This window comes from Bombina bombina, chromosome 5, assembly GCF_027579735.1.
Source record: "Bombina bombina isolate aBomBom1 chromosome 5, aBomBom1.pri, whole genome shotgun sequence".
Classification (NCBI taxonomy): Eukaryota; Metazoa; Chordata; class Amphibia; order Anura; family Bombinatoridae; genus Bombina; species Bombina bombina.
The window spans coordinates 728,286,464-728,313,566 of NC_069503.1; the positions used below are offsets into that span (position 1 = coordinate 728,286,464).

Here is a 27,103-nt window from a genome sequence, read left to right on the forward strand (position 1 = left end):
CTTGGATAAACTTTCTGTAGAAATTGTCGAATCCAATGAATCTCTGTACATCCTTTTTTGAGTTGGGTGTAGGCCAATTCATAATGGCCTCTGCCTTATTATCCTCTATCTGAATTCCGGAGGGGGGATATTCGATAGCCAAGGAAGGATATGGACTCAGAGTTAAATACGCATTTCTCTACCTTCACATAGAGTGAATTTGCTCTTAGGCGGTTGAGAACTGTCTTAACATGTGTTATATGATTCTTCAGAGTATCTGAATAGATCAGAATATCGTCAAGGTAGATAACCATTACAACATCCAGCAAGTCCCTGAAGAGGTCATTCATAAAATGCTGGAAAGTTGCGGGGGCATTACACAGTCCGAATGGCATGACCCTATATTCGAACAGGCCATACCTCGTCTGGAAAGCAGTCAGCCATTCATCCCCGTGCCTGATCCGAACTAGGTCAAGTTTGGTAAAGACCTTTGCCCCTTGTAGTCGTTCAATCAGCTCAGGTATCAAGGGTAACGGATACCTGTTCTTTTTTGTTCGAGCATTCAATTCCCTATAATCAATAATAGGTCGGAGGCTGTTATCTTTATTCCTCACAAAGAAAATTCTAGCGCCTGCTGAGGAGGTGGAGGGTCTGATGAATCCCTTGCGAAGGTTCTCGTCGAGATATTCTTTCAGGTGTTTGAGTTCTGGATCAGACAAGGGAAAGACTCGGCTGTATGGAACCGTGGAGTTTGGGAACAATTCAATCGGGCAATCGTAAGGCCTGTGAGGTGGTAATACTTGAGCTTCCTTTTTATCAAATACATCGGCGAACTCTTGGTAGCACTGAGGTATTGAGATATCAGATATTTGCAACAACAGGTGAGGAGTCTGTGGCGTGCAGCTCCTTTTGCAGGTCTTGGAGTTGAATCTTAATTCACCAGTTCCCCATAGTATGGAGGGGTTGTGGTGTTTAAGCCATTTCAGACCTAGTATTAAAGGGAATAAAGGTGTGCGTATTACTTCTAGTACAATAAACTCAGTATGCCCAGATGTGAAGGTCAATCTCAAAGGTACTGTCTGGTGTGTAATCGGAACAGATTTAATAGAAGAGCCATCTACAAGTTTGATAGGCAGTGAATTTACTTTCTTTATTAGGGGTATTTTATGTGCACAAACAAAATCATAATCAATGAAATCTCCTGTTGCTCCGGAGTCAATCACGGCTTGTGTAAGGGCTCGCTGATGCTCCCACTGTAGAGAAACAGAGAATGAAAAATGAGAAGAGGTTTTGTCAGCTGTTACATGACACACAGACTCATTTTAGGACTTACCCTTCCTTTGTCTAGGGAGATTCGGGCAATCCTTTACTGTGTGTTCTGGGCTGGCACAGTACATGCACAAATTGAGATGTTTGTGTCAAGCTTTTTCTTCGGGCTTCAGTGGTCCTTTTACAAAAGCTATCTCCATGGGTTCTTCAGTTGTCCTAAAAGTGGGGGCTGAAGCGATGTACCTTTTTGTTGGGTAATCTGGGTGACCCTTTTCTGATTTTCTTTCGCGTAGACGTCTGTCGATAGAAATGCTAATGGCTATCAGACATTCCAAGCTAGTGGGCATGGAAATGCATGCCAGCTCGTCCTTTATGTTCTCGCTCAGGCCTAGATGGAATTGATTTTTCACAGCATGCTCATTCTAGAGCGTGTCTGGAGCCCATCTCTTATATTCCGTTATATAGTCTTCGACTGGTCTTCTACCTTGTCTCAAAGCCCTTATAGCTGTTTCTGCTGAGGATTGCTTATCATGATCTTGATAAAGCTGTGACATCGCAGCGAAGAAAGAATCCAGAGAGTCAAGAATGGGATCATTTGACTCATAAAACGTGTTTGCCCAAATTCTTGCCTCACCTGAGAGGTAGGAAATAACGGTCAAAACACGTGTACGATCATTGGGGTAGGTTTTTGGCTTCAGTTGAAAACACAAATTGCAGGAATTTTGGAAATCCCTGAAACGTGATCTATCGCCAGAAAACTTCTCAGGAGGGCACACCTGTGGTTCAGGGAGTTCGGAAGTAGTTGCTTTTAAGGTCATCTGTTCATTAATGAATTTTCTCAGTTGTTCGTTTTCAGACTTGATTTCACGCAAGCCTTGAAGCATGAGATCCATGTTTTGCGACAGGGTACCAACCCTAGTTGACAGGTCACTTAGATCCATTCCTAAATTGAAAGATTGGATGCAAATTTTAGTGGCTAAGTAATATGTAAGACTTGTAATAATTTGTAATGCATGCAATCTAGATACCGCTCAGTCTCACACCATACCTGAGACTCTTAAGTGATTAGAGTCAGGATTTAGCTCATTGACATGAGGGGACTAAGGAAAGTCAGAGGGAATAAGAGAGTAAACCCATAGTGTGCAGACAAATTTATAGTAAGTGAGTCAGAGTTTATAGAGAACAGACAAGGTGCCAATAAGTAACATAACCTGTATGACAGGTGAATGGCTATGGTGTAAATTAAGAATGTATGTATATGTTTCAGCAGAGTTATGCTTTAGTTAAGGCAGAGGCTCCTGCACATTTAGGAGAGTAATCCCAGAACAGCAGATAGAAGATAATAATAGTTAAGTGGACGTCTGCTTAATTAAGTTATCCTTATTTTTACACCATGAGAAATGTATTGTAGCTGTGGTAGCTACTCTGAGCGGAGACACGCTATCAGGCAGTGGAATAAATGCAGAGCTGATTCTATGCCTTTACGTAAAGATATGCAACTAGGCAGGCTCTGGTTTCAATCAAATGGAAGCAGACGTATTTTAACTTAGCAGTGAATTTATCTGCAGCTTACTCGTTGTTAGTTGCAATGTGCGTGTGAGCGTGTTACTCACTGTGGGTTGAGGAGGCTCCGGTGTTTGTTTTCGGCTAGGCGGTTCTGAGCGTGTAACGCTCGGCATGTCCGTAGCTTGCAGAGACTGATAGGAGGAGGAGTGTCCAAGCAGCGTTACCCCTGACGTGCTACGGCGTTACAGCTCCGGGTGCCCGTGGAAGATTTGAGACACTGAGTTCTGTAAGTGCTGTGGTAGCAGCGTGAATTGTAATCCGAGATTAACTTTGAGTTCGGCAACAAGGTTGCTATTTAGTTTCAATAGCTGTCCGAATGATGCAGCCTATACAAGGTTCAGGTAGATTGGAATTCTTATAACAGGCTAAGCAGAAAGCTAAGATCCAGCCTGACAAGCCTTCAGATTCAAATTACTTAGCAGAGAGGTAGGATAGGGAGGAGTCTTAAGTAAGCTTGCTTTGAGAATTAGTTAAAGGGCTGATTTATCAAAGTCTGGCGGACATGATACACTGTAGCGTATCATGTCCGCCAGACATCGCTGAATGCCGACAGCATTTAACATTGCACAAGCAGTTATATATATATATATATATTAGTCCTATGATAACATTATTGCATTGCTTTTGAAATACATTATTATTATTATTATCGGTTATTTGTAGAGCGCCAACAGATTCTGCAGCGCTATGAACAAAGGGGGAGTACAACAAAACAATTATAGGGATCAAATGGGTAGAGGGCCCTGCCAAGAGTTTCACTGTTGTAGTCAGCTCTTAAGAAGGTGATCTACAAACAGCTGATCTCTTAGGCTTACATGCTAAGGGGGTTCAGGGGATAGCAATGGAGGAGAGGAACTGGTATAAAGAAAGGTTAGCGTAGGTTGTATGCATCCCTGAACAGTAGAGTCTTTAGGGAGCACTTAAATCTTTCAAAACTAGGGGAGAGTCTTGTGGAGCGAGGCAGAGAGTTCCACAAGATGGGAGCCAGTCTGGAGAAGTCCTGTAAACGGGAGTGTGATGAGGAAACAAGAGAGGAGGAGAGGAGGAGGTCGTGAGCAGAGTGAAGGGGACGGGGTAGAGAGTATCTGGAGACAAGGTCTGAGATATTGTATGTCAGAGTGAGAATTTTGTGTTTGATCCTAGAGGCAAGAGGAAGCCAGTGAAGGGATTGGCAGAGAGGTGCAGCAGATGAAGAGTGATGTGTAAGGAAGATGAGCCTGGCAGAGGCATTCATTATGGATTGTAAAGGAGCTAGGCGACAGGTGGGGAGACCAGAGAGGACAAAGTTGCAGTAATCAAGGCGGGAAAGGATGAGAGAGTGGATTAAAATCTTAGTTGTGTCTTGTGTAAGGAAGTGTCTAATTTTAGAGATGTTTTTGAGGTGGAAGTGGCAGGCTTTAGCCAAGGACTGAATGTGTGGAGTGAAACATCGGGCATGCGGGGTAGGGGTAATGATGGAGTTGTCGACAGTTATAGAGAGGTTGGGGGTGAAGATTTTGGAAGAAGGGGGGAAAATAAGGAGCTCAGTTTTGGAGAGATTTAGCTTGAGGTAGTGAGAGGACATCCAGGAAGAGATGTGAAAAAGACAGTTAGTGACACGGGTTAGCAAAGAATGAGATAGGTCTGGTGCAGAGAAGTAGATTTGGGTGTCAATATAATAATAATCAATATAATAATGTTACTGTTCATTTTGCCTTTCTGCTGTAATCATGATTCATGATGTTAAAAACTTCTCACTGATTTGTAAAATATTAGCCCCATCCTGGTAAAGACATGAATATAAAAAATAAAAATGATCAAATAAATAAAAAAGTCATTCAGTTACTAAAAGGACTCTAGCCCAGATATCAGGGATTGACATCTTTTTCATTTAAGGGACACATTGCAAAACACTAAATTAAACTATTAACCCCTAATTCAAATCCTGATTTGAACAGGATTTCAGTAGCTCTCACCCTATTGGCTGTTTTGAACAGCCAATAGGATTTCAGAAGCTCTCTTCCTATTGGCTGATTTGAATTTGAAGAATCAAATCAGCCAATAGGAAATGCAAGGTACACCATTTTGAAACGGCTACCTTGCATTGAAGCTTCAGTGTATGGCGGTGACCATATGAAGAGGACGCTCCGCGCAAGATGGCATTGGCTTCCAGGATAGCTCTGCTCTGCGCCGCCGGGATAAAGATAGTATTTTTTTTTACAGGTAAAAGAGCTGTTTAACTATAAAAGGCCCTTTTAAGGGCTATTGGTAGTTTATTGTAGGCTAGGGGTGTTTTTATTTTGGGGGGCTTTTTTATTTTTTTAGGGCTATTCGATTAGGTGTAATTGTTTTAATTTTTATAATTTCCTTTATTATTTTTTGTAATCTTAGTGTTTTTTATTTTTCGTAATTTTAGTGTTTATTTTTTTTGTAATGTTAGATTTTTTAAATTTTTTCGTAGGATTAGTTTTTTAAAAATGAGTAATTTAGTATTTTTAATTGGTAGTTTTTTTTTAATTTCTTTAGAATAGTAAGGTTAGGTTCATTTATAGTTTAATGTTAGATTTATTTTTATTTCACAGGTAAGTTTTTATTTATTTAAATATAGTTATATTGTAATTTTAATTTAAGGTTAGGGAGTGTTAGGTTTAGGGGTTAATAGTTTAATTTAGTGTTTTGTATTGTGGGAGGCCGGAGGTTTAGGGGTTAATAATTGTATTTAGTAGCGGCGATGTGGGAGGCCGGAGGTTTAGGGGTTAATAATTTTATTTAGTGGCGTCGATGTCGGGGCGCAGCGGATTGGGGTTAATCACTTTATTTAGTGGCGGCGATGTCGGGGAGCGGCGGATTAGGGGTTAATCACTTTATTTAGTGTCAGTGATGTCGGGGGCACTGGATTAAGGGTGTTTAGATGAGGGGTTTATGTTAGGGTGTTAGGTTCAAATGTAACTTTCTTTTCCCCATAGACATCAATGGGGATTGCGTTACTGAGATTTTTCATTCCTCACTTCAGGTGTTAGTTTCTTTTCTAGCACTCTCTCCCCATTGATGTCTATGGGGGAAAGCGTGCACAAGCACATTAAATCAGCCCTCAGCTTTTGTGCGATTATGGAGCTTAACGCACCATAACGCACAGCACAGGGAGGCTTTTCAGTAACTCGTAATGGCAGGGCTATGGAGAGTGAAATAACGCTTTTTTTTGGCGTTGTTTTCGCACCCTGTTTAACGCAAAACTCATAATCTAGGCGATTGTATCCTTTGTTGAAAGGTAAAACCTTGGTAGGCTCATAGAAGCTGAACAGTGTGCATATGTCTTTAGCAAAAATGTATAACATATAGGGCTAGCTTACAAGTGGCACACTACCTAATATCGCTGGTCTGCGCTACCAGCTCATGACTTGATATTACAAGTCTATGGTAAAGTGCAGCCTATACTTTCAATGGATATTGCCGACACACTAACCTGCACCGATATTACAATTTGAAACCCAAAACTGCGCTAGGATAATTAGCACGACTTCAGACCTAAAGTAAAGTGTAAGGGTTAAAAAAAGTTGCACAAAACACATTAAAATAAAGTATTACACACATATATGCACTTTTTAATAAAAAAAATTGATATTAATATTAATATAAATGTTTTAAATGGTATATGATATATAGCAACGTGTTTGACTAGGAAGGGCTTCAATGTATCTAAATATCTACAGTATATATACTATATATATATATATATATATATATATGTGTGTGTATGTATACATGTCTATATATGCGTATACATGTGTTTATATGTGTATGTATATCTATATCTATATATATATATATATATATATATATATATATATATATATATATCTGTATATATTCATATCTACATTTTTACTTTGAGCACAGTTAGCCCACAAATTATTTAGCTTGCCAATATGAAAACTCTGCTGTCACTGAGTAAAATGATAATATAGAAGAAGAAAAAAATGGAAGGGACAAAAGGTATTATTATTATTTTTATTATACTTTATTTATAAACTGTCAGCAAATTCTGCAGCACTGGAATAGAATATTGTGTCCACAATACCAATGCTACCTACCACCTATGTTTTTTTTTCTAGCCCCTCAACATTTTTAAGTAAAAGAAAGAGGAACCAATATCTATATTATAGTTGATTTATTTATATGAAATGAATGCTAACAAATGTTCTACTTTATACCTATATATTAGACAAATGCAAAGCTAAAAAATTATTTTGGATGAATCATACATTAATGGGGTAGTTCGAAATTTGTTGGTCAATGAAAATCTATTTGTCCCACATTTCAGTGCAGCGTATTCAGTGCAGCAGAGGGGCAGCTGGATAGCAGCATAAACTTAAAGGGACAGTCTACTCCAGAATTTTTATTGTTTTAAAAGATAGATAATCCCTTTATTACCCCTCCCCTAGTTTTATATAACCAACACAGTTACATTAATATACTTTCTACGTCTGTGATTACCTTGTATCTAAGCCTCTGCAGACTACCCCCTTATTTCAGTTCTTTTGACAGACTTGCAATTTAGCCAATCAGTGCTGACTCATAAATAACTCTAAGAGAGTGAGCACAATGTTATCTGCATGGCACACATGAACTAGCACTGTCTAGCTGTTAAAAACTGTCAAAATGCACTGAGATAAGAGGCCTTCAAGGGCTTAGAAATTAGCATATGGGCCTACCTTAGCTTTCAACAAAGAATACAAACAAAACAAGTATTTCTACCTTTTAGAGTTTAACTGTATGAACAAATCAACTAATTTATTATTTATTTATTTATTTTTGTACATGCGGCTTGTTTATTTTCAGTTTTCATTTTTGGATGAATGCAGTAAATATGCAAAAATGCGTTTTTTGGGTTTTTTTTTACATTTGTCCAAAAACGAATGCAGATTTCTACTATATATGTGGTAAACTGTGGAAATCACATGATATGCTAGGCAGGATATCAGTGTCTGTTTCAGAAATGAATCAGTTTACTTTTCTCTATTCTCAAAAATGTTTATCTGTCCTTTCTAGTACATTGTTGTAGGTGCTTTCATATTTATGTGCTGTGGAAACCTTATTAAAAGCTTACAACTTAAAGGAACATTAAACACTAAATAAATGCTAGATAGAATGATGCAGTCAAAGATAAGATTAATCTGAAAATAAGATGTAGATGTATTTTTTAAAGTTTCATTAGCTGTTTAAATATTGACAAAATGAGTGTAAAGCAGTGACGTGCAGTAATAGGAGGCAGGTGAGGCAGTGCCTCACCAGTCCTATGTGTGTAATTACACTTTTTTTTGTTATAATTTGTAATAAAATATATATATATATATATTTTAAATTTAAAAAAAAAAAAAAAAAAAATGTTTGTATACCCTACCCCACCCCCGCATTGCCCACAACCACTATAAAATTCCACCTCAAATGCAAAGTATTCTTCTTCTTTTTTATTACTCATCCATATTGCGCAATATGGATGTCTGAGGATTTTTTTCTTATGGGACCCGCAGAGACTGCCACCCAGTGGTTAAGTCTCTTAGTGCGGGGCCCATATCACTCCCAAGAGGCTGCTCTCTAAACGCCTCGGGAGCACAGCCAAGTGGCGCCAGCCAATCAGCAATTGAAGTTGTGAGTGCACTTGCAGTGACGTGCTTTGGACGTCCAGCGGCCGGGAAGAGAGTCAGAGACACTAAGAAGAGACTGAGAGGCGTGCTGCATAGTGAGTGAGTGAGACTGTGGGTGTGGTGGCAGTGGCCAGTGGGCTAGTGAAGCGGGGCCCGGCTTGACAATCATCAATGACAATTATGACATTGATAAACAGCAGCGGAGCGCAGCCCTTAGCCGTTGCAGGCTGACCAGCACATGCCACATTCATGACTGCAGTCGTCAAGTTCAGAGTGACTAGTACTGGCAGGCGGCAGCTGATTGTGGTAATATCTTGCTATAACTATCCATGCTGGGTTCATATTTATTTAGGTAGGAGCCCCTGATGCATGCACTTTATCTGTATATACAACGGACAGCGTAGTAGCAACACGCGCGCACAGTTCCATAGGCAGCAAAGGGGGTTAACATGAAGTGACATGATTTTACAGCAAAAATGAATTAAGTGAGAGACCCTAAGGATTTGTGTCAGCCCCGTGGCTGCCAGTGAACTGCAATACAATGCACATATATCATTTTTATTTGGTTTAAGTTCGTTATTGCGAGACAGGTTATTCCAGTATTTGAAACCTAAGCAGGTGGATTTTGGGGTTCTCAAGCAAGGACTAATACAAATAGTGTTTAATGTTTTATGCCAATATGGGTATTTGTTAATTATTTTATAAGGATATTTTTACTGTCCCCTTACTCTCTAGCAGCTAGAGAGTAAGGGAGCAGTAAAAATATCCTTATAAAATAATGGCTTGCATATAGAATGTTGTGGGGCTGCAGCATTGCACATTTTTGTTTTAAAAAAATCCACTAATTTACTTGACTCACAGTCACTAATGCTGTACTTAGGCAAAACCCAACCCTCTCTATAAGAAATAAGAGATTGCAGTATTTTTTATTATTAGTTATATATTTTTAACTGCACACAATATTTTGTTGTTACTGAGGTTTGAAAAAAATACATTTTGGAAGATGCATATGTGTTACTGAGCACTGGCAGACAGTGACACATATTACTAAGAAAGTGCAGAGATGTCTTTTAAAATGCTAAAGTAATAGAAGTAAATAATATTTTAATGCACATAATCTTTCTTCCAACATATAAATGGATGGGTGTAAAACATTGTTGCTTAAAAGGGTTAATTCTGCAATATGAGAGCAGTCAAATCACCTGTCAGACTACTGAGATCTATTCTTCTCCTATTCCTTTTACAACAAACCCTCACCTTACTTTTACTACATACATTACACGATTCAATAAAAAATATAGTCTAGCTGCAATCTAGTAGTAGACTAAAATATAAAATATGTAGTTCATAGATTACTTTTCTATTTAACTATTTCAAATACCAGTATATTTTTTATTGAATTATGTAATGTATGTAGTAAAAGTAAGGTGAGGGTTTGTTGTAAAAGGAATAGGAAAAGAATAAATCTCAGTAGTCTGACAGGTGATTTGACTGCTCTCATAGTGCAGAATTAACCCTTTTTTAGCAACAATGTTTTACACCCATCCATTTATATGATGGAAGATCTTGGGATTTGCAGTATTTCCAGGACATAATAAAAAATAAATAAACCTAATATACCATATGTCTCTCTATTATTATATATAATTTAAAAAAAACAAATATTGCTTACAAAAAAAAGCCAGATGAGTGATAAATGAATAAATGGAGAAGCCATTAAAAATTGTATCAATCTTATCTAGCTATTTTATTTGTAAGCAATAGCTGACACCTGCTAGTAGGGAGTTAAAAGAAAAGAAAATTAAAGTGATAGATTTGTTAGAGCATTTTATTAGAACATTGTGTCCCTTGCAAACTACAGAGTTCCCTTACAAAGTGCATAGCATGACTGTTCATGTAGTATTTAAATTTGATCACTTAAAATCTATTTGAAAACGTTGCAAATTCTGCATTACAAAAGGATGGCGCACACAATAAATGTTTATATACACAGTACACACACTGACACAGTATATATTAGTAATTAAGCACTCAAAAATGGCTGAGAGACTTCCAATCAGATTAATCAATAAAAAACACAAAGACACTAAATCCCAGCTACACCAGTTCATTTGCCGTGATGCCTGTTCCTACAGCATCTGTTGGAAAACATTGGGATTTTTCCATCATCCCTTGCGAGAGGGGTGCAACAATCGTGTCTGTGGGTTACCTTATGGAAACCCAGCACCAATGCAGGACACACCCTGAAAAGGTGAACTGACTACTGATTCTGGCCAATTTTTTTTTTGGCTTTTTTTCTGGGAATGTTGAAAATAAGTAAATGCTAATAATTACAAATAATAAAATACAGAATAAAGCTGCATGTTTTCTCTTGCTTTCAAACCATGTTAACATTTGCTTAGATTTATTTTGTTATGTTAACTATGCTATACAAATATACTTTTGCTATGTAAAATGGCTCGTATATAGAATGTTGTGGGGCTGCAGCATTGCACATTTTTGTTAAAAAAATCCACTAATTTACTTGACTCACACTAATGCTGTATTTAGGCAAAACCCAACCCTCTCTATAAGAAATAAGAGATTGCAGTATTTTTTATTATTAGTTATATATTTTTAACTGCACACAATATTTTGTTGTTACTGAGGTTTGAAAAAAATAAATTTTGGAAGATACATTTGTGTTACTGAGCACTGGCAGACAGTGACACATATTACTAAGAAAGTGCAGAGACGTCTTTTAAAATGCTAAAGTAATAGAAGTAAATAATATTTTAATGCACATAATCTTTCTTCCAACATATAAATGGATGGGTGTAAAACATTGTTGCTTAAAAGGGTTAATTCTGCAATATGAGAGCAGTCAAATCACCTGTCAGACTACTGAGATTTATTCTTCTCCTATTCCTTTTACAACAAACCCTCACCTTACTTTTACTACATACATTACATAATTCAATAAAAAATATACTGGTATTTGAAATAGTTAAATAAAAAAGTAATCTATGAACTACATATTTTATATTTTAGTCTACTACTAGATTGCAGCTAGACTATATTTTTTATTGAATCATGTAATGTATGTAGTAAAAGTAAGGTGAGGGTTTGTTGTAAAAGGAATAGGAGAAGAATAAATCTCAGTAGTCTGACAGGTGATTTGACTGCTCTCATATTGCAGAATTAACCCTTTTAAGCAACAATGTTTTACACCCATCCATTTATATGTTGGAAGAAAGATTAAGTGCATTAAAATATTATTTACTTCTATTACTTTAGCATTTTAAAAGACATCTCTGCACTTTCTTAGTAATATGTGTCACTGTCTGCCAGTGCTCAGTAACACATATGCATCTTCCAAAATTTATTTTTTTCAAACCTCAGTAACAACAAAATATTGTGTGCAGTTAAAAATATATAACTAATAATAAAAAATACTGCAATCTCTTATTTCTTATAGAGAGGGTTGGGTTTTGCCTAAGTACAGCATTAGTGACTGTGAGTCAAGTAAATTAGTGGATTTTTTTTAAACAAAAATGTGCAATGCTGCAGCCCCACAACATTCTATATGCAAGCCATTATTTTATAAGGATATTTTTACTGCTCCCTTACTCTCTAGCTGCTAGAGAGTAAGGGAACAGTAAAAATATCCTTATAAAATAATTCACAACTACCCACATTGGCATAAAACATTAAACACTATTTGTATTAGTCCTTGCTTGAGAACCCCAAAATCCACCTGCTTAGGTTTCAAATACTGGAATAACCTGTCTCGCAATAACGAACTTAAACCAAATCAAAATGATATATGTGCATTGTATTGCAGTTCACTGGCAGCCACGGGGCTGACACAAATCCTTAGGGTCTCTCACTTAGTTCATTTGTCCTGTAAAATCATGTCACTTCATGTTAAACCCCTTTGCTGCCTATGGAACGGTGTTGCTACTACGCTGTCCGTTGTATATACAGATAAAGTGCATGCATCAGGGGCTCCTACCTAAATAAATATGAACCCAGCATGGATAGTTATAGCAAGATATTACCACAATCAGCTGCCGCCTGCCAGTACTAGTCACTCTGAACTTGACGACTGCAGTCATGAATGTGGCATGTGCTGGTCAGCCTGCAACGGCTAAGGGCTGCGCTCCGCTGATATTTATCAATGTCATAATTGTCGATGATTGTCAAGCCGGACCCCGCTTCACTAGCCCACTGCCCAGTGCCACCACACCCACAGTCTCACTCACTCACTCACTATGCAGCACGCCTCTCAGTCTCTTCTTAGTGTCTCTGACTCTCTTCCTGGCCGCCAGACGTCCAAACCACGTCACTGCAAGTGCACTCACAACTTCAAGTGCTGATTGGCTGGCGGCACTTGGCTGTGCTCCCGAGGCATTTAGAGAGCAGCCTCTTGGGAGTGATATGGGCCCCGCACTAAGAGACTTAACCACTGGGTGGCAGTCTCTGCGGGTCCCATAAGAAAAAAATCCTCAGACATCCATATTGCGCAACGGAAGGGCAGCTGAACAGCTCACAGCCTCCCCTTCCGTGCGCAATATGGATGAGTAATAAAAAAGAAGAAGAATACTTTGCATTTGAGGTGGAATTTTATAGTGGTTGTGGGCAATGCGGGGGTGGGGTAGGGTATACAAAAAAAAAATACAAAAATTTTTTAAAAATTTAAAATATATATATATATTTTTTATTACAAATTATAACAAAAAAAGTGTAATTACACACATAGGACTGGTGAGGCGCTGCCTCACCTGCCTCCTATGACTGGACGTCACTGGTGGGGGGTGTCTGTCTGTCTGTGTGTGGATCTGTGTGTGTGAGGGGGGTCTAATTGTCTGTGTTGGGGGTTTTGTGTGTGGGGGGGTCTGGCTGAGTATTTGTTTCTGGCTGTCTCTGTGTGTTTCTGGCTGTGTGTGGGTGGATCAATCTCTGTGTGTGTGGGTGGGTCAGTCTGTGTGTGTGGGGGGGGGGGGGGGGTCAGTCTCTGTGTGTGGGGTATGTGTGTGTGTGGGGGTCTGTCTGTCTGTGTCCAGTACTTGTGTTATGTGCTATTTCCCATGATGCTCAGCCTGCATTTCAGCTGGCTGAGCATCATGAGAAATGTAGTTCCAAAACCTCAGGAGGGCCACAATGCCCTCCTGAGGGCATTGTGCTAGAGGTTAACATACCTAACTCTTTTCAGGTGTGAAATACTTGTTGGTGCCAGTAATTTAGTGATATGTGTGTATATATATATATATATATATATATATATATATATATATATATATATATATATATATGTGTGTGTGTGTGTGTGTGATATTCTTGTGTGTATCATTGCGAGTGCCTCACCTGCCTCTGACCTCACTGCACGTCACTGGTGTAAAGTTTTAGGGCTAGATTACAAGTGGAGCGTTATTTGTGGGCTCACGATAATTAGCCATTTCAAGTGGTTGGTTATTGCTACCTTGAGCTTGCTGTAGCAATTAGCTCTCAAAGAAAAATGTCTTTTAAAAATACTGCACAAGGAACACAAGTGCCTTTATATTGCGGTCTATGGGAACTGTGTGTTCCCTGTAAATATATATATGCTTATATACATATATATTTATGTGTTAATATGTGTATATACATATATTAACACATAAATATATATGTATATATTCACATAAAAATATATTTAAAATTGTTGCCCATCGCTGCGCTACTCACCCCCCTTGCTGCGCTTAGGTTCTGTGCCGTGTATGACATCATCAGAACGAGACTTCTATTGGAGCATATGGAAGCTCGCTCTCATGAGCCCAATGCTTCTGTGCAATGTGAATGCGAGGTCACGTTCGCATTGCACCTAACTCGTAATACCATCACACATTAGCGTGCACTGACATTACTCAGTTGAGCACAAATATCGCTTTAGCGTAAGTGATATTTTGTGCTCAACTCGTAATCTGGCCCTTAGTGTCTATAAAACAATGGGAGCTGCCATGTTGTAACTTAGGTTACCTTCTCTGCTGTGGCCAATTAGGTACAGTTATAAATAGCTCGCTAGAGAGTGCAGCCAATGGCTGTGTAGAATATAACAGTGTTTTGCACTTCCATTTCTAACAGGAACTAACAGCTCACAATTTTAGAATGGAATTACAGGAAAAGGGGACTAAATAATGAAATTATATTGCAGACTTCTTTTTATATATACTATTTCTCATTTTATATTACTATCTCAAATTGTTTAATGTCCCTTTAAAAGACAATTAAAGGGGGCGGAGCCTAGCAGCGCACAGCAATGGTTGTGTGAGATCGGAGCTCCGGAGTATGATACACTATAAAGGTGGTTAAAGCCCTGAGGTGGAATGACAAAAGGCAAGCAAACTACAGAGTAAGCGACAGAGAAATGTCCTGGTTGTTTTTTTTAAAGCTCCGGCTACCGCAACTATGTGCAGCAACTTTGGAACCTAAAAGGAGCTGGAAGCAAATGCAGCGGGCGCCATCTTGGTTGCGCCACGCAGTTTCGGAGAGGAGTACAAATGGACTTGTAGCTGGTGTACGCTGAAGGGTGAGCATTATTGAGGCAAAGGTGGCAGAATTGACACTGTATGGCACTGGTGAGGGTTACTCAGTTGTGGGGAAATGAAGAAATAACAGAGAGCTATAGTGGCTGCGATGCCAAACAAGCAAGACGCACTATATTTATAAACGCACATGGCTGCTACGGAGGTGAATATGCAATACAGGTCTTGCCCTAATATGTTGAATGTATGAACGACTGATACCCCAAGCGGTAATTATACTGAATGTGGCCAATCTGAGCGAACCCCTGGAGGATTATGTACTTAAAATAACAGATACCTCTTGCAAAGCTGATAACACTGTGAACCCACAGAACTCTAGAAGCACACATCAAGCTTTAGCCTCACATACCCTTTGAGTACTTGTCCCATCTCCCACCCAGCAAAGGTGATACTCACATTGAAGATTGCCAAGATAAACCACTAAGCATTTTCCACACACTCCCGCTAATAACAAGACTGTGCAGAGACCAGGGTAGACAACAGCCACTATTAAACTTAAAATGTCTTCCAGAAGAGCTCAGAAACCTGAGAAAAGTAGTAAAATAACTTCCATGGATACATTCCTGAGATCCAATATACCTAGCAAACAAATAGAAACTACAAGTATGGAGACAGAGGGGGACTCTGATTTGGATTCTGAGCACTGTAAATCTCTAGATGCTAAGACGCCCGCAACTAAGGCTGATTTAACCCTATTAGTTTCTAAACAAGACATCGCAACGAATTTTGAGAAACTGTGGGACAAAATTGATGGTCTCCACGCCACAGTAACCAGCAGCCTATCAGACATTAAAAACGATATACTAGAAATTGGAAATAGGGTAGACGCCTTGGAGAACGACAGAGGAGATTTAGAAGAGAATGTCTGTGTTATGTCACAAACGGTTGCCTTCCAGCAACAACAAATAGCTGATCTTCAGGACAAGATGGAAGATGTTGAAAATCGCAACAGAAGATCGAATCTGCGCATAAAGGGCATACCGGAATCCATCAATACACCAGACCTCCTCCCTTACCTACAGGGTCTCTTTAAGGCTATCACAATGGCTACAGATGACACGGACTATCAAATTGAGAGAGCCCACAGAGCACTCCGGGCTAGGCCACACAGAGATATGCCACCAAGAGATGTGATCATCAAATTCCTCAAATTTATTGATAAGGAAAAAATCTTAAACGCATCTCGCAAAAATCCTACGTTCAAATACCAAGGGAATGTTGTACAGTTTTTCCAGGACCTGTGTGTGAGAACACTACAACGACGGGGGAGATTACGGCCATTAACATCACTGCTTAGAAAACATCAAATTCCCTACCGCTGGGGCTTTCCTTTTGCCCTTAATATACTCAAAGATGGCAAGGTGACCACGATTAGGACTACCCAAGAGATACCGGAGGTTTGCAGAAGCTTTGGTATAGAAACGCCGGACATACCACCTGATCCTGACCCTGAAGAGAAAACAGGGACACAAGCACCAAAGCAAACAAACAAGAAATCCACTTGGACAAAAGTTAATAACAAGAGATTTAGACCCTGATCTCACCCTTGAACTATGCTTACCTCAAGATATACCGAATGTGAGAGACTGGTAAGACTCCCTCCTAGACATTGTCTCGGCAGTGTCGTGGAGGATACATGCTACATTGATAAATTATGATGGCCAAGGGTTTGAGACTGTTAACATAATGGTTATAAGTATGGGCTAAATCTTATCTGATATACCATACCACCTATAGAGAATTGAGATAATGTTATGAGAAACCTAGTATCATCTCCTATAAGTTATGTTAATGCTTAATATACACTTCATGTTATGTATTTTATGTTGTTTTTTCTGTTCCGTTCTACAGGGAAAACCAAAGTTATTTATGCTATTTAAATGTTTTGAACTATGCCAGTTTCGCTTCATACAAGGTAATAGCCACACCCAGAGTTTCACTAGAGATGGAAATCAGGAGCTTGTTGTTGGGGTCTTACAGGATGGTAAGAATTATGATATACTAAAGCAATCAGGTAGAGAGGGAGAGCTTATGAGTCAGGACTGGTTGTATGATTGGGGTGATACATTATCATGACTACATCACGAGACTTCCCTGGAGTTAATTTGATATCTCACAATGTAAGAGGCCTCAACTCAGATATAAAGAGGAAGACTGCACTGACACAATATAAGAGGCTTAAAGCCGATATTTTGTTTTTACAGGAGACCCACTTTTTGAATACACAGATTCCTAGGTACTGGTCCAAAGAATATACACAACACTTCCATGCTACTTCTGATACTAAGACTAAAGGGGTATCTATTTTGATTCACTCATCTTTAAATTTTGAGCACAGGGAAACATTTAAAGACAAAGAAGGTCGATATATTTTAGTAAGGGGCAACATACAGGGTACAGAAATAGTCCTATGTAATATCTATGCACCAAATGAGCAGCAGGAACCATTTTTTAGACACATCTCCGATTTATTGACCAACTGGTCTAGATCGAGAATAATATTAGCAGGAGATTTCAATATAGATCTGGCAGCGTTGAGGAAGTCCACGATAGAAAATATATCAAAGAAAAAATCAAGACAAAAAGCAATAGCTGCAAAAATTGACGACTTACTTTCACCACATGGGCTACAAGATAGCTGGGTCACACTATACGGGGACACAGCGGACACTACATACTACTCCTCAGCACACAAATGCTACACGAAAATTGATTATATCTTTACTAGCCAAATAATGCAGCCCACACTACGCAAGGCAAATATACATACATGTGTCTGGTCGGACCATTCCATCACACAATTATTTTTTGGTTCCATTATTGACCCAGGTAGGACTAGAACATGGACGTTTGACCCGACCTGTCTAAAATATCCCAACACTAAAGACAAACTTTTAAAAGCAATGAGTGACTACTGGAGAATCAATACTGATTCTACGGTGAACCCGATCTCGGTTTGGGCAGCGCACAAATCGGTGTTTCGAGGATTGTTAATCAAAGAAAAAGCCATTCACAAGAAAGAGACCGACAATAGATACTTGAGGTTACAGCGGGATATTGACTCTTTAGAAAAGGAACACAAACAGACCAACTCACGACACATTTTACAGACCCTGCAACAGAAAAAAACAGATTTGCTTGTTTTATTGAATAATAATTCTATTAGGGCAGCCCAAAGGCTTAAAGCCAACTATTTCATATACGCAAATAAGCCTGACAGGTATTTAGCCAAAAAATTAGAGATGAATATCAATCAGTATCTATTCCGAGTATTCAGACAGGAACAGGGAGTATTACATCTCACCCACAAGAAATTGTGGACACGTTTTCAGAATACTATAGAAACCTGTATGATGGGGAGAAGGTCCAACATAACGCACAAACACAAAATATGCTTAAAGATTTCTTGGACTTGGCAAACCTTCCACACTTGACCATAGAAGACCAAGACAAATTAAATACAAAAATCACACAAGCTGAAGTGGTGACAGCTATAAAAGAGCTCAAACCAGGCAAGGCCCCGGGTCCTGACGGATTCCCAGGGGAATATTATAGACTCTTCAGACAGATCCTGATCCCACATATAGTTAAATTCGCCAACCATATTCTAGAAGGCCAGCCCATATCTGCTGACCTTTTACAAGCCAAAATTATTGTAATACCAAAAAAGGGTAGAAACGCTGCACTATGTTCAAGTTACAGACCCATATCTCTAATTAACCAAGATATGAAAATTGTCACTAAAATCCTGGCTAACCGCTTAAAACATATCCTACCCTCTATTGTACATCCGGACCAGGTAGGGTTCATAAAAAACAGAGAGGCTCCAGACAATATTAGACGAATGATTACGGTTATGGATTATTTGTACCATGAGCGAACGCCTTCTCTGGTCCTGTCCTTGGATGCAGAGAAGGCGTTCGATAGGGTGGACTGGACGTACATGGATACAGTTTTGACAAGGATGGGGTTCACTGGGTCATTCATGACAGCACTGAGAGGTTTATACTCAACACCCACAGCGTATATCAGAGCTATAGGACATCAGTCCAATACTTTTAATATTCTTAATGGCACCAGGCAAGGTTGCCCCCTGTCGCCCCTTCTTTTTGCGATATGTATCGAACCACTAGCTGCAAACATAAGAAATTCCCCAGACATCTCAGGCATGCAAATACAACAATTTCAGCATAAGATCACTCTGTTCGCAGATGATGTGTTGTTAACAGTTACCAAGCCACTCATTTCACTTCCCAACATATATAAAACTTTACAACAGTTCTCCTCCATTTCAGGATATAAAATAAACTTAGACAAATGTGAGGCTCTCTCAATAGGTCTACCAAAACATACTATCAAACTCATAGAAACAAACTTTGACTTCAAATGGGTGAAAGATGACATAAAGTATTTGGGGATCAGACTAACAGCACAATCTAACCAATTATATAGAGCCAATTATATTCCTATGTTTAAATCAATTAGATCTGATCTGCAGAAGTGGAAGAAGCATAACTTTTCATGGTATGGGAGACTCTCGTCAATTAAGATGAACATTCTCCCAAGAATCCTATACTTATTTCGCTCCTTACCTGTAAAGATAGATAAATCTGACTTGAAGACCCTCCAGACAGACTTAAATAAATTCCTTAGAGGATCTAGACATGCGAGGATATCTCGGGATACTCTCACCAGACACCGCCAATTGGGAGGGGTGGGACTTCCTAACTTGATGGATTATTACACAGCAGCTAGACTAGCCCAGAACTCTCTCTTGGGGAGGAAACAGGAGGATGTAGTATGGCCCCAGTTAGAGGCCCTCATTGGGGGTTATGACGGCCAAGATGATATATTATGGGGTAAAGAAACTAGAGGGAGACCCGGAAGCTACCAAAACCCGATCACTAAAATAGCTATCAAGCAGCTAGCAATAACCAATAGAAATGGAACACTATTGCCAACTAACTCTTTAATAAGACCATTGAAGTGTATAATCTCAGGAGAATTACATAAACTGATAGACAAGTGGGCACACAAGGACCTTTACCGGATAGCAGACTTTTTAATCAATAGGAAGATTCTGACTTACAATCAATTACAGGACAAAATTAGACCTCTGCATCTGCAGTGGTTTGTATATCTACAGATAGCCTCAGCTATCACGCTATATAACAGGACGGACAGGGAGGCCAAGGCCAAAAACATTTTTGAGAAACTGTGCAGTACAGAAAACAGACAGAAAAGTGCGGTGTCCCACTTATATTTATTCATACAGGAAACACACATAATTTCAAAGCCACAGACTGCCCTTCATTGGGAAGCGGACTTAGATGTAACATATGACCTAAAGACTTGGAACCAGATTTTTCTAAATTCCAGTAGGGGCTTGTTGGGAGCAGATCTAAGGGAGAACAACATCAAAACAACATTTCGTTGGTATTTAACCCCTTTAAAAACAGCACACATGGTGAGGGGAGGTTCCAGGCAATGCTATAGAGGTTGCACACAGCTAGGTACATATTTTCATATGTGGTGGGAATGCCCGGAGGTACGAAAAGTATGGCTCGACCTTTCTAAGATTATAACCACTATATTAGAGGAACAGGTAACATTGACGCCCATGCAGGCCTTGCTGAATGGTGAGGATCCAAGATTCAATGCACCTATAAATAAATTCATTAGAATTGTGTGCACAGTGACTCGTATATCTATAGCAAAATACTGGAAGGTGGGAATCCCGGAGAGAATGGAAGTGCTGGGGAGAATTAGAAGTATGTTTAGCTTATGCGAGACTGCAGCATACATACAAGACGAGGTGGAATCTTTCAATAGAGTCTGGTTTTACTGGATCCTTAATGAAAAACACATATAGGATAAGCTACCAAGCAAGGGAGAAAGAAACAGTAGTTTGAGAGCAGCGGTAGATACAGCAAATGAGAGTACTCAGTGGGCTCTGTGGATGTTTAAGATGTGGAGATTTCGTAAGAACTGTTTATTGATAATACAACAAATTAAAAGATGAAACGAACTGGCATAATGGTTATATAGGGTATTTAGGTTCATTGTTAAACATTGTTAGATCTTTAAAATTGTAACAATTGGACTCATATTTCTACTGGAGCTTCAACTTGTAACACACAGTGAAGAATGGCTAAAGAAAATGTTGATTTGAAAAATGCAGTACAATGATGAGAAATGTGTACTAGAGGCTTTACAGTTGTGATCTATTTATGGTATCTGCTATTGATATAGAATGTGTATTGTACCAATTGTTCAATAAAAAATATTTCAATCTAAAAGACAATTAAAGGGACACTGAACCCAAAATGTATCTTTCATGATTCAGATAGAGCATGCAATTTTAAGCAACTTTCTAATTTACTCCTATTATTATTTTTTATTCATTCTCTTACTATCTTTATTTGAAAAGCAAGTATGTAAGTTTAGATGCTGGCCCATTTTTGGTTCACAACCTGAGTTGTCCTTGCTGATTGGTGAATAAATGCTGTCCAGGGTACTGAACCAAAAATTGTCTGACTCCTTAGCTTAGGTGCCTTCTTTTTCAAATAAAGATAGCAAGAGAAAAAAGAAAATTTGATAATAGGAGTAATTTAGAAACTTGCTTAAAATTGCATGCTTTATCTGAATCATGGAAGAAAATTTTTGGGTTTAATATCCCTTTAAATACAGTAGAATTATGTATTAAGTAAATGGATAATACAAGGACAATGCAATGAATTTTAAAAGAGAAGTATTTTTTTCTAACAAATTTTAAAATCTCCTTTAATTTGCTGGCCCCTGTATCATGTAACAGCTATCAGCCAATCACAGACTCATATAAGTATACACTATGCACTCTTGCACATGCTAAATTAGAAGCTGGTTCCTCATAAAGTGTGCATAGAAAATGTAAATTGGAAAAAAATGAAAATTAAATTTTTTACTTTAGTGTCTTTTTTTAAAGCCCTTTAAAGGGACAGTCTAATCAAAAGTAAACTTTCATGATTCAGCTAGGGCGTGCAATTTAAAAATAAACTTCCCAGTTTACTTTTATAATCTAATTTGCTTTGTCATCTCTGTATTCTTTGCAGTGGAGGCTCCTCTATAGGAGCACTTGAGCACGTGAAACCCATGACCCCAACCTCTGACCCTCAAAAAAAAGAGTGAGAAATAAAAAAATGTTTAAACCTTTTTTGCTTATTAAATAAAAAAATCTTTCAGGCTCCACTGCAGTTTTGACTATTAAACATTAAAATTGCCATTTTTAAATCTTTAGGCTGAAAGTGGAATGGGCTTTTGCCTAATACTTCTATCTATCGCACATGCTGTGCAGTGCGATAGATAGAAGTATAGGCAAAAGCCCTTTCCACTTTCAGCCTGCATTGACTGCAGCGCCACCTACAGGCCAGCCCATAGCCTTCCTAACCGCACAGCTCTTAGTGTGCGAGTGAGAGCCAGCTGTCACGTGACACTCACACACTAAGAGCTGACTGTGTGTGTGGGAGGAGGCAGAGGCATAACTACTGCAGTCGCCATTGAGACCGGGCCCATAGTTGCAGAACTTGCAGTAGGGACCGGGTCAGGAGAACTATATGGCTGCAGTCCTAGGGGTCGCTTTTCCCTCCCGGTGGATTTAGAGCGTAAGATTAAGGTGACTGGGGGGCTTCGGCTGGGTGAGGGAGACTTGTGGATGTGGGTGGAGAGTTACAAACTGCAATACACATTTTCTGGAGGGGCAAATTATCAACACATTGTGTGACATTAAAAAAAAATGTTAACATGTTTAATACATAATTGCATAAGCCGTGTGTAATTAAAATAAAAAAAAGTAACATTTAATAAACCCACGGCCTGAACACACACAGGAAACATTTGTTTATTCAGTCATGTGGAAGAGTGGCCTGTGGGATTAATAGTCCTTATAAAATAAAAGCACAGCTAACAGGGAGATTACAAATAAAGAAGAATGGTGTAATATCTCACAGGGAGATGAGAAGGCGCGCTGTTATAAATATATAAGATAAGCAAATGCAAATTGTGATATGAGCCCTAAAAAATAATAAAAGGTCCCACAGATAGTTACTCCGTCTTTGTCGAGTGTGTCTTACTCGGTTGTCGGCTCTGGAATGAATAATGGCAGTCCGTATTGGTCCGGTGATCTTGTTCGTCAAAGTTTCTGTGTAGGCAGCTCCTCTTGTTCCCAGAGAGCAGGGATATAACTGTTTAGAAAAAGAGATGGAGAGGGCGCCACATAGCGTAATATTGTTTCAAAAGGGATAATACAACAAGCAGAGTGGTAATGCGCTTACCGGAGACTGTGGTACTGTGCTGTGACCAGTACTAAATTGCCTGCTAGCACTTTAATCAGTGGCTAGTACACTGTCAGATACGATTCTTCCCGGGGCTTTCTCCTGGGGACAGGGAATTGTGCTGTAGGCGTTTCTAGGTTCAGCAACTATAGTATATTGCTCAGTTAGGTTTATTCCGTAAAAAAGGTGCACAACTTCCAAAGTTTAAAAGAATTTCAAATAGGCTTTATTATAACGCGTTTCTCAACCACCAAGGGTCGTTTCTTCAGATACCAAAGCGCTTTGGTATCTGAAGAAACGACCCTTGGTGGTTGAGAAACGCGTTATAATAAAGCCTATTTGAAATTCTTTTAAACTTTGGAAGTTGTGCACCTTTTTTACGGAATAAACCTAACTGAGCAATATACTATAGTTGCTGAACCTAGAAACGCCTACAGCACAATTCCCTGTCCCCAGGAGAAAGCCCCGGGAAGAATCGTATCTGACAGTGTACTAGCCACTGATTAAAGTGCTAGCAGGCGATTTAGTACTGGTCACAGCACAGTACCACAGTCTCCGGTAAGCGCATTACCACTCTGCTTGTTGTATTATCCCTTTTGAAACAATATTACGCTATGTGGCGCCCTCTCCATCTCTTTTTCTAGATTACAAATAAACCAGTAGGTAACTATTGCACTGACTGCCAGAAGTAATAACAGGGGGTCTTATTTTGTAGGTGGCAAATAACTTGCTTCGCAGCTGGCTGAGTTGATTCTTTTTATTAGCGACCATCTCAACTTTAGTTTATGTTTTAAATCACTGTGACTGATTGCACAGGTTCAGTCAAATCAATACCTCGCAGATGACCGTTTCTCTGAATGTTTTATTAAAAGTGAAACATCGACGTATTTAGACAGCTGAATCCCATACATGACATGATCAAAACTGTTATAAGAATTGCTTCAGGTACTCACATCGCAGGGTGACTTTTTGCCGTTTGACAACGGGTATTTCCGAGCTCTGCCAGGCTTTTTCTCAGGACTTTCGAGTGACAGAAATTCTGAACTGGTGTCTAGCAACGACTCGTTTTCTCTATAATAGGGAGAAGAAGCGGCCCCGGTTGCACTCCTCAGCAGCACCATGAATGCAGTAGTTTACTGTATATTTAGTGGAGACAAGACCAACATGAGTGGGGTCATGGACGTTCTGCAGACAGGGATGGAGGACTGAGTTCATTTTACCAACCAGGGCATTTTTAGAAAAAGGAAAGTGCAATGGTGCTTCTTAAGGTCAAGTGGCCAAAAGAAAATACAGATTTTATAAGGTTGAGCTGAAAGATTTCTACATCAATAGCCCTAGAAGCTTTATGTTGTGTAAGGGACCAGAAATATTGTCCCATTATTGATGAGATTTCATGTATGCCATATTGTGTATATATATATATATATATATATATATATATATATATATGTATGTATATATATATATATATATATATATATATAACAAGCACAACGCTACAGAGGTAGACACACAAGAATGTGTACTGCCTCTGTAAACTGAGTTGCGCACACTCACAACAAGATTTTGTAGATATGTTGCAGATATAGGTATATAATGATATAATGAATAATTCACAGCAGTATAATTATTAATTAATAAATAAAAACTGCTAAGAGGGAATAAGACATATAATAGAACAAATAAAAACGTAGCGAGTATCTTACAGCGCTTAATCAAATGACCTATAGCTCCTTAACAGAATGGGTCCCTAGCTACCCATAATGCATAAAAGATACACAAAATAAAAGGTTGAAGGAGCGCCTAATCAAAGGCAAGGGCTAAGAATAATAAAAAACTGAGAATATAAAGTTGATTTGCAAAACAATTATCTAAGATTTAAAATTTTATTATTTACACATTTAATTAAAATTTTATTATTTACACATTTAATAACACATATTGGTGACAAAACTTCATAAATTATGACAAATGTACAGATGTATGCATGGATCCATGACTAAAAAAATGTATCAATATTAAAACATTACAATATAAAAAACAACAGATGAAAGTAGAGTGTTGGAAGGACTGACAGATGTGTGCTCTGTACAATGCAACAGTTAATATGAAAACATGAAGTTAATAAAAACAATAAAAAGCAGTGAATAAAATACAGTCAATACCAGGGAACTTATAAGAGTATATCAAAAGTTCATCAAATTGGTTATAAAGTCATATGATAGTTCTCCTCCTAATTGTTGTCCAAAGTGCAGGTGCAAAAAAAAAAAAGAGAGATGAAAATCCACTATAGTGATATTCGATAAAAATCCAGTGAAAACAAAGAAGATCAAAAAAATTATGTTAATTTGTGAAAAAATAGTGAAAAAATGGTGAAAAAAATCTCTTAAGAACCAAAAAAAAGTATATTATGAGCCAAAATATAGCTATTTGTATCCAAAATACAAAATACCCAAAATACAAAAATGATGATATAAAAATTAAAAAACCCTAGTAACTGATACTGGTCAGAAAGACAGTGTTCAATAATAGTAAATCCGATTACTAAAATTGTGTATCCAAAAGAAAAAGAGAAAAATGTGAAGATCCTCAAATCCTGTGAACAAGAAATAATTACATAGCACAGTACTGTTTACAATATATAACAAAATAATTGAAATATAACTCACCATATATTGCCAACGCGTTTCGGCCCACTATAGGGCCTTTTTCAAGACTAGTATATGGTATGGTGAGTAAGCCCTTATATACCTTTATGTAACCAATCACAGATGTTGGATCTTTGGCGCCAAAGAAATTCATGTCCGTTGTAACCGGAAGTGAAATACCGGATCTTCTGACTCTTTGATCCGGATATTGTAAATTGGGAAAGAATCCTAATTCTTTAAAGCCCTTGGTTATTAATCTTTAGTTTTTAATTTCATTGCCCAAACATCTATGAAGAAATGTTGCCCAAAATATCATAAAACTTTATGTGATCCCTTGAGTGATTTATCAGAGGTATTTACCCATTGCCGCTGGTATAGATTCTAACCGGAAGTTGTTTGTTTCGTCAAACCGTATGTAGGTATGACGCGCACTTCCGGTTAGCTAACAGATATAGAATCACGTCTCCTTTTGTTTATCATCCGGTTTATGATATATGGAAAGATCGACTTTATGTTTGTAATGATTTACAAACATGATTATATAGATACAACAGAGATTATGGTTAAAATTCAAAGGTATATTACAAGTGATATCTAATTGAAAAGTTAAAAAGTTAAAAAATGCTAAAATGTATAAATTGGTATCATGACGATACATCCTTGTGGAACATGGCTAAAAAAGATCATAAACTGAATAATATGATATGGCACATGACGTAGGGTGGGAGTGTACCTGTACGCTGTCTTGAAAAGCAGAGCTGGTGAGGTTGGCGGACATCAAGACTCTGACGAAGCTGATGAGTTCCGTGAAACGCGTAAGGCCATGCCCACCTTACGTCAATTGCGATACACACGCTGAATGGAGTTCTGTGCAAACTACAAGCACTGACAGCATTTCTATTAGCTCAATTAGAGTGGTTCATTTTAAAACACAAGTGGACTTTAAACACCGTGAAGCGGATAGGATTGGCTGTGTGTTCCACTGGGGACATTAGGAAAAACCGGAGCTGCACATTCTTGGACAACTATTGGTGACAGTACCTGGAATTAAGTGGGGACACTTTGACATCCATCTGCTAAATCCTTACTTCATAAGATTGAGGTTTTACTTGTGAGTAGGGAGAACCTAAGGGTTATCTGTTTTT

General features: G+C 38.4%; 1 protein-coding gene across 2 annotated transcripts in view; it reads left to right on the forward strand.

Moving 5' to 3' along the window:
- Window positions 1-27,103, forward strand: part of CAP2 (cyclase associated actin cytoskeleton regulatory protein 2) — a 375,422-nt gene that overhangs the window by 110,675 nt on the left and 237,644 nt on the right. The gene's annotated exons all lie outside the window — the stretch shown is intronic.